Here is an 8709-nt window from a genome sequence, read left to right on the forward strand (position 1 = left end):
CCTGCCTCTGATTTCATTCACATGGAATGGGAGGCCTGGCCCAGACAATCCTGGCTCTCTGTCCCATTCTATCACTCACCCATCCTGTCACTGTCAAGCCATGGGCAGAATCCTTGGGGCTCCCGTACCTGGCATACACTGGGGAGGAAAGTGTGCCCACCAACCCTGGGCTGCATTCCAACCAGATCTCCTGTGGCTAGCTTACAGCCTGGGTGCAGGAGACTGCCCAGCAACCTCCCATGGCCCCTTTAGTCAATCATGCCATGCTCTCAGCCCCTGAGCACCTGAAGGGCACCAAGTCACATGCACTTGTATGACCCACCTTGATTTGGGGAGGGGTCACATGCCTCCTGCTGAGGGCCATTCCTTCTTGCTGTGGACCCTGTATGAGGCCCACCATCTTATTTCCATGTCAACTGCATGTCAACTGCTCTCCCAGCATGCACCATACTAGGTCTTCCTTAGAGTGTGGGCAAGTATGGGCTTTCCACCCACTGGCACAACCCCTTGCTCCCAGTTGCCCTCGGACTCCCAAGCAGTTTCTATACCACTGGGAGCATCCCAAGCTAAAGACATGAGCAGTGGTGAGAGACCCTTCAAATAGTTCATTCCTGCTGAATCCACAGCACACGACGCTACTCCCACCCCAGACTCATGCTTATAACACCAAAGGCACCTAGGACAAGCTTGTTTCCAAAGCCAGCAGAGAGATGCCTTTGGACTCTGAGCAGACCCCACCTCACTGGCACGTTTCCCATTTGTGACCTGGAGGATTCTGAGACCCTGAGCTTCCCTGCTGCCACCACAGGCCAGCTCTTGAGAGTTCTTTCTTACGGTCCCTTTGTCCCCTATCCCAAGCCAGACAGCATGTCCAACGTTGTTCAGGTCATGGTCTGCACAGGAAAAGCTTAAGAGAATGTCAGTCAGTGAAGGAAGCTTCATAGTGAAGGAAGGACATATGGCTCTGAGCAGGCCCTTCGAATTTGGGCCCTGCAACCCCGGGCTATATTTACAGTGCGATTCCCTATCTTGCCTCAGTCCTTCCATCCCAGCCTCTTTACAACAATGGCCATAACTGCCATTAGTATGGATATGTGTCCCAGCCATAAGTCTGCTATGCTGTCATGACCCTTACCTCGCCAACTGTGCCTTTTCCTTCATTCCAGGCAAGATGTACTCACTTTTGCCATAATTGTTAGATCTTTCAGGCACACTGTCCTGACCCCTCCTTTCCTAGTAACACACACACACACACACACACACACACACACACACACACACCACCACCACCACCACCACCACCACCACCACCACCCACTGCTTAGCAGAGTATCTGTGGTATATTTGCTATCTGGTGCCAACATAGATTTGTCTCCATCACAACCAGGAGTTAGTTACCCGAGGGACAGATGGGGAGTTCAGTGCAATCCCTTCTAAGATTCCAGCACCAATGAGTTGGGCCCTAGGCTACAGTAGATCTGCTGGGAGGTGTGTTGAGATAGGGATAAAGGATCTGGCTGTGCCCAGCACTGTATGGGGTGGAGTAGAGAGAGCAACTGAGGGTGAACTGTGTATGGCATACAAATAGAAAGGAGTTTAGCAGGGATTCGTGGTGGAGAGGCAGATGCTGAGCAATGCAGGAAGTGGAGGAAGACAAATCCACAGCAACAGTGAGCCTGAGAAGACCAATGCTCCTGTGCTTTGTGGCACTAGTCCACTTAGTGATGGAGAAAGGTGCTTGGTGGCCTGGGGCCTTTCAGCAGGATGGCTTATGTCCTAGGCGGGAGGGGGGCAGTGGGGAAAGCATTCTGGGAAGTGCCTTCCCAGTCTTTGGCCAACCTTACTAGCAAGCCCGGGGTGGGGGTGCAGGGTCAGGTCTCCCTGCTCAGCTGGGGCACAGGAGCTCCCTTCTCTCTCCAGAGGTGTTCAGGATCATAGTGGACACACTTCCTGTGCAAGAAAGTGCCTCATGATGGGGAACAAGTGTTCAGAAGCCAACCACAGCAAGAAAGCCAAGGTCAACACAGGACAGTCTGAGAGCTGCAGAAAGCATGTAAGGCCAAACACTCAGCAATGCCTTGCCTTGCAAAAGGGCTGCTCAGAGCTGGCTATGGGCTGACACAACTGGGTGGGTCCATCCAGGCCCTGTTTCAAGTCGTCCAGTGTCTCTGAGAGGTGCCTACATGACTCCCAAGGAGAAAAGCCACTTCTCCCAAGGAGAAAAGCCACTTACCTTGTCCCTGATGGCTAGCTCTCACACTTCCCGGAACACTCAGAGGGATAGCTCCTATAGCCTGGAGCATGGCCTTGGTCAGAGTGACCCTTTACCAAGAACTCTGCATTTTAGGGTCCAGGTACCTGAACGTCTCCAATGATGTCCTCCATGAGCACATCATAGTGGACCGTGAAGTCGGCCATGATGCCCGAGGTGGAGAAGGCAGACTGGTCTTGCAGTGTTGGGGAGAAGGTGATGTGGACACAGGTCTCTCCCCGCTGTATCCTGGTGGATGGGGGCAAGTCCCCCTCACCTGTATGGGTATTGAGGTGGCATCAGGGCTCAGCAGAGAGAAAAGCCATGGATGGGGGGACAGTGAGAGGGACGATGTGTGGGGAGGGTGAGAAGTACAATCCCTCATCTCCCAGTTGCTCAGCTCGCCTAGCATGTCTTTCCAGCTGCCCCACTGACACTCTGTCACAAGGGCTGTGGCCATCTCCTGCCCTGCCCCACCCATCACACTCTGCTTGCCAGACCCAGCCCTTTCTCAACTCCCAGCCCTGGTGGTACAGGGTCTGTCCTTCATCACAGCCTCCCCCTGCCTCAGTTCCCACCCAACCCAGGGCTGTCTCTGGATGATTCTCATGTCCCCAGCTCCACCGGGAGACTCAGTGTCCCCAAGAGGGACAATGTAGTGGCTGAGGCAGACAGACACAGTGGCAGGTCTGGGTCAGTCTCCTGTCCTTCCTGCTGTGAGACAGGGAAGGCTAGCAGTGCTCCCCTCTGGGACACAACTGTGTGGATCCTCCTCTCCCTCTTCCCCCTGTCACTCAGAGTCATGCCAGTGAAGGTGCCTTTTAGGTTCTCACGAAGTCCCTCATGACTTTTGCTCCTGGACATTTGCAAGATCAATTCCTCTGGAATTGCAGTTCAAGACCAGTGTCCATTGAGAAATGTCTCAGTGCCTCCTCTTTTCCAGAAAATGGAGACTTGGGAATTCTGCTCCCCCCTCCTTCCTGCTACAGCTGTCAGGAAGCTTAGGGGCAAACCGAGCCCCCATGCTCTGAGGAGCCTGTTCACATACATTCCCTGGGCTTCCTTCCTTCCAGGGCTCTTTGTTTTGTTTTATCCCCACAGGACTACTTCTATCCTCTGTTTTAACCTTTAAGGAGAAGGGGAGGGAGCTGCCATTTATAGCTTGGGGCTTAAGAGTGCAGGCTGCTAGATTCAGCTGGCCTGTGGGCCCAGGTCCCTGATGGTGCCCTGTGTGCCTGGGACTCTTGTCCATTTTTGTGACTTCCTGTCTCCATAGGAACACCACAGGGCTTACAGTAGCTCCTACATCATGGGAGATTGTTGTAGGGGCCAAATGTAAGCTTATGTGAAAATGCATTTGGAAATACACCTGGACCTTCTGTGAGTGTCAGATGAAGGGAACTGATACCATCACCATTTGTACTCATTATGATGTCTTATGTGTCATGGAAGGAGGAATTGTCTCCTTTCCTATAGTGGGTTTTAGGGTGTAGGTCTGTCCATGAATGCTCATCTGGCATCAACAAGGCCCTATGATCCCTCCTCACCTCTGTAACTAATACCATAGCTGTTTTCTCTCCAATTTGAGCAATTAGAAAAGGGAATCGTAGCCCTAGGTTGACTTGCTCATTATCATCCCACCATATGGCAACGTCCTTCTGCCTTTGGAACCCAGCTTGTTGGTGTCTATCTATCCCCTGCACCATGCTGTCTTTCTTGATGGCAGGTTCCTGTCAACAACCATACTCTCTCATGCTAAAATCCTCTGTAGCTACTTGACCTATGTAGTTTCCTGTTTCTGTCTATTTTACTCTCATGGAAGTGTTTCAGTTGGTTTATTGGTCCCCCTCCGTGGCTGGAAATCAAGTTACTTGTAACTGATTAAACATGGAAATTCCTAAGAGAGGTGCCCCCATATGTGGTAAAAGCAGTTCATGATCATTGGTCTTTCCAATGCCAGCTACAGTGTTGGGATTGTCATTGCTGTCTCCCATATGCCTACTTTTTCTGCAAGACTGGTTGCATGCTGCTCCAGGACTGCCTGTATCTGACTATTTCTCAAGTTTTGTCACATCTACCGTCTTCCCACTACCTGATGACTCCCCACATCTTCACCACTGGGCCCTTTGCTGTCTTCTTTGGTCCCTCTGTCAGCTGGTAACTGTCAGGTACATAGATCGGTGACCCGAGGGTGTCAGCCTGAATCCCTCTTCTTCATGACTCTCTTGATGTTGTCCCTTACACCATTTGAGAAATCACACTGTCCCCATCCCATTGCCTCTTGTTTGCTCAATTTCCTTCTACGACCTAGCTCCTCCTCCAAGATTTAGTCCTTCAGGAAGTCCTCCCTATTCGTTCCTTATCTCAGTGGTCGCTGCCCTTAGGGAGGGGCATCTCTTCCTTTTCTGGTCTGTTTCTGATTCTCTTATGTTATGAGTCTTCCTATCCCTCAGCCTAGTTAGTAACTTATAAATTTTGGATACTGTTTTCATTTCTCAGCATCCGATCCTTATCCTGGGCTTATTAGCATACATAGTACTTGAAAAAACTCTGTGGCACAATTTGGAAATGACTTTCAGGAAAGGCATTCATTGTCCTTATTTATTGTCTTTTATCAGACACCCATGCATAGTCACAGTACCATCGGCTTCCACATGTGAGATCCCGCTTAATTGACAATGCTTATGGATGAACAAGCTGAGCCACAGAAGAGCAGAGAACAGCCTCAGGTCTCATTACCATGGCAACAGATTCAGGACTGAAAACTAACCTTGCTTGACCGCTTCTGCTTGATATATGGGAGATGTCTCAGACTTGGACTGCCCTCTGAAGTCCTGTCCATGCTAGTCTTCTGTATCTTCCACACTGGAAGTCTTCCCTGGAGGTATCCTCTGACATGACTCTTAGCTCTCCCACCCTCCAAATCAGAGAAAGAAACCACTTATGTATCAGTCTATACCATGGCACTACCTTCCTCTCCTGGGTCCCTATACTGGAGCTGACCCTGCCCTGCCTATCCAAGCAGCTAGAGCTCCATTTGATAGCTGGCCATGCCAATCTGAGTGTCTCCTGTACGTACAAATGTGTGTATGTATGTATACACTAGACCTAAACCCCTAAACCTTCACACTCCTCAACACAGAATACCAGGCCTGGTTTCTTTCGTGTGTGTGTGTGTGTGTGTGTGTGTGTGTGTGTGTGTAGTGTGTATACATGTCTATTAATATATGTGTGGGGGGTGCATGTGTAGGAGCCAGAGATTGATGTCAGGTGTATTCTTCAATTGTTCTCCACTTTGTTTACTGATCCAGGGTAACTTGCTGAACCCAATGTTTATTGATTCAGCTAGATAGCCAGCTTGTCCAGAGGATCTTCTATGTCTACCTCTTGAAGCATCAGGATTACAGATTGATTATCATATCCATTAGGCTTTTTATGTGGGTTTTAAGGATCCTAACTGCAAATCTCACACTAACACAGAAAGCATTTTATCCACTGAGCCATCTCCACTGCCCCAGTTGCAAAGGCCTATCATCTTCATCTGTATAGTTCTCAGTTAAGCAGCGTTGACTGTGTATCTATTACACAAACCTGTGCCTGTGGGAATTTATGTAGATGTACCTAGCACATGCCACCTTTGCTTAATAATACCCTGTACACAGGAGAACAGATCCCTCTCTTCTTCTGGGCTCCCACAGTTCATAATGTCTTCATCATATAAGTGTTCTTCTGTTTGAATTTAACTTGAAATTTACCTAACTAATTTAAAGTACTGAATCCTAGTGTATTTAAAATGCCTAGTGAGAGAGCCCTCAATTGACCATGCACTATAAGCAGCACATATTCATTTTGTTCTCTAATGCATCAAATATAAATTTGGCAGGCAGTGACCATTAGCAAAGAGTAGTGGTGCATATGGGATTGGACTGCAGTAGGCCCCAAATGTGCTTGCGCATCACACTGGACTCATGCTCCCTGTAACATCTACTTGTGTATTGCATTGCGTAGCTCATCCCTAGGGCCTAGTTCAGAACTCCTGATAACCAGCTTCTAGGAGAAAAGAAGCTGTGAACATGGTTTGTAGATGAAATGTGATATGGAGGAATTAGCTGGGGGTTGAGCTGTTAAAGCCCTGCTCAGATAGGACCCTGGTAGGAAGCACGGAGGAGCAATCCCATTGGGGGGTCATGCATCTGCTTGATCTCTTTATCTGGAAAGCACCCTCTCATCCCAGCCCTTTGGAGAGCATCAGAGGCAAAAGCATCAGAATTTGAGGCCAGTCTAAACTACATAGGGGTGTTTGAGACCAGCCTGGGCTACTTGATACTGCCTTAAAAAACTAACACAAAACAAACAAAGCAACCTGGTCAGAAGCCCTAGTCAATGTTAATTGAGTCAGGCTAGAGGGCCAGAAATAGGGAGGAAACTGAAAGAACTGATTGTGATACAGATATTGGAATAAAATACCTCAAAGGCAGACATTATGTACCAGGCTCAGTTCTAATTGCTTTGCCTGTACCTATTTTGAATAGTAAGCAAACAGCTCTCTCAGAGCAGGCTTGTGGGAATATTTATGTCCTATTAATTTACCAACAGCTTTCTTCAGACAACTCAGTGCTTGTTGAATGAACTCGTGTACAAATTGCTCCAGTGCAACAATAGTTAGTATGTATAATTTCTATAAAGCTTGTCTTTCTCATTTAACTTTTAGCTTAAAACATTTTATCTAGTCATTATTAACCTTGTGTTGGATTTTTTTTAAAAAAAAAAAAGTGATGCTGGGGATTGAAGCAAGGACCTTGTGCATGGTAGGCAGGCACTCTACCATTGAGCTACATTCTCTATTCTCTCTTTATTCCTCATTTATGACAGGTTCTCAGTAATTTGCCAGGCTGACCATGAATTCCCTCTGTAAACCAGGCAGTCCTTGAACTTACAATCCTCCTACCTCAGCCTCCTAAGTAGCTGGGACTGAAGGCCATGTTTATTTTTTCTTTATGCATGAGTCATAACTATGTCACACTATTACAGCCCATTTATGGAAAACAAATTTCAAGGGAAGAGAACAATTTGGACAAAAACATATCTAAAGGCTTTTTAGAAGGTGAAATTTTTCACAGGGCTCTTCCTATGCCTAGTCAAGGAGACGACGTATGATATAATGTAAAATGTAAGGAGGGGCTAGAAACTGCAGTGTCCATTTTGTTACAATAATGACATCCAGGCTGAAAAGGTGGCAGAAACAAGGTCTTCCATCATGTTCTCTGCCACACCCCTTTCCATGCTGTAACCTCACTTGCCAGAGATGACTTTTTTTTTCTCCCCATCCCCTTTAAGGCCTGACACATGAAAAATAGCCAACCCCTAAGTTTCCTGAGAAGTGAGGGCACACAGCAAGGGCAGAGTTCTTATCTTAACTCTATCAAGCACTTTAAACTCCAGTTTTATTAGGCCTACAGTCCTCGAGTTCTTCAGTATCCTCCATTATCTCCTAGTCCCCATTTTTACATAGGCATTACCTAGCAATGAGGTAATCTTTGACACAGTATCCACTGAATACTTTCTAGGATGCCAAAGCTGAACCTTGAGTGCATATCACAGGTACCATCCAGCCTTCTGAGACCATGGCTTGCATACTAATAGAAGGGCCTGTTTCTAGTGAAAAACTCCCCGGGAGTGAAATTAGGTCTGAATTGATGGCCATAGGTAAGAGCAGTTCCTCTCTGGTTGGTATTTTGTGGTTGTTTTTTTCCCCAATTATTTTTTCCTAAGCAATAAATGTTGTTTTAATTGAATACAGAGTGGAAGAGGTGGCCATTACAAGGGCCTCATTACCCACAAGATTTTCTCAGTGACTGGGGATCTATTATCATAGGAATTAGAGATGGTATAAGTCTTCCCACAAAGGAAAGGGCAAGACTCTTCCCACATACACTCAAGTCATTCTCCAGTAGCCTTTAGTCCAATCTGCCATGTCCCTTAGTGAGCAATGGCAGAAACCGCCTTTAACCACAGGGGAGGCCTTTGAGTTTTCTGGCTTATAGTGGTTAACTCCATCCCAATTCTTGTTTCTGTACAGGTGATTTGATGCTCATATGTATAGCTCAACTAATACCCTGGCCTTCAAGCCATCATCTTCTTATATACAACTACCCTACTGTGTGACTAAAACTTAAGTTCTCTCCATACCCTTCCCCTAGACACCTAAAACACCATCAGAGAGCAGTCACCAATGATATTTAGCTTGGTGCCCCATTCTTGAACTTAAGACTCCTATTCAGATTCTCCCACACTGGTCCTTAATCTACCTCATATACTTCATCTTTCTCCACATCCGTCTAGGTTCCATTGCCCAGTCTCTTCTGTCAGTCTTTGTAAGTACTGTTTTAAGTCAGGCACCAGAACACTGTAGCTGAGATCTAGATTCACACTCAACTGTGTTCTTACTCTAAACTCAA

Source organism: Phodopus roborovskii, unplaced genomic scaffold (genome assembly GCF_943737965.1).
Source record: "Phodopus roborovskii unplaced genomic scaffold, PHOROB, whole genome shotgun sequence".
NCBI lineage: Eukaryota > Metazoa > Chordata > Mammalia > Rodentia > Cricetidae > Phodopus > Phodopus roborovskii.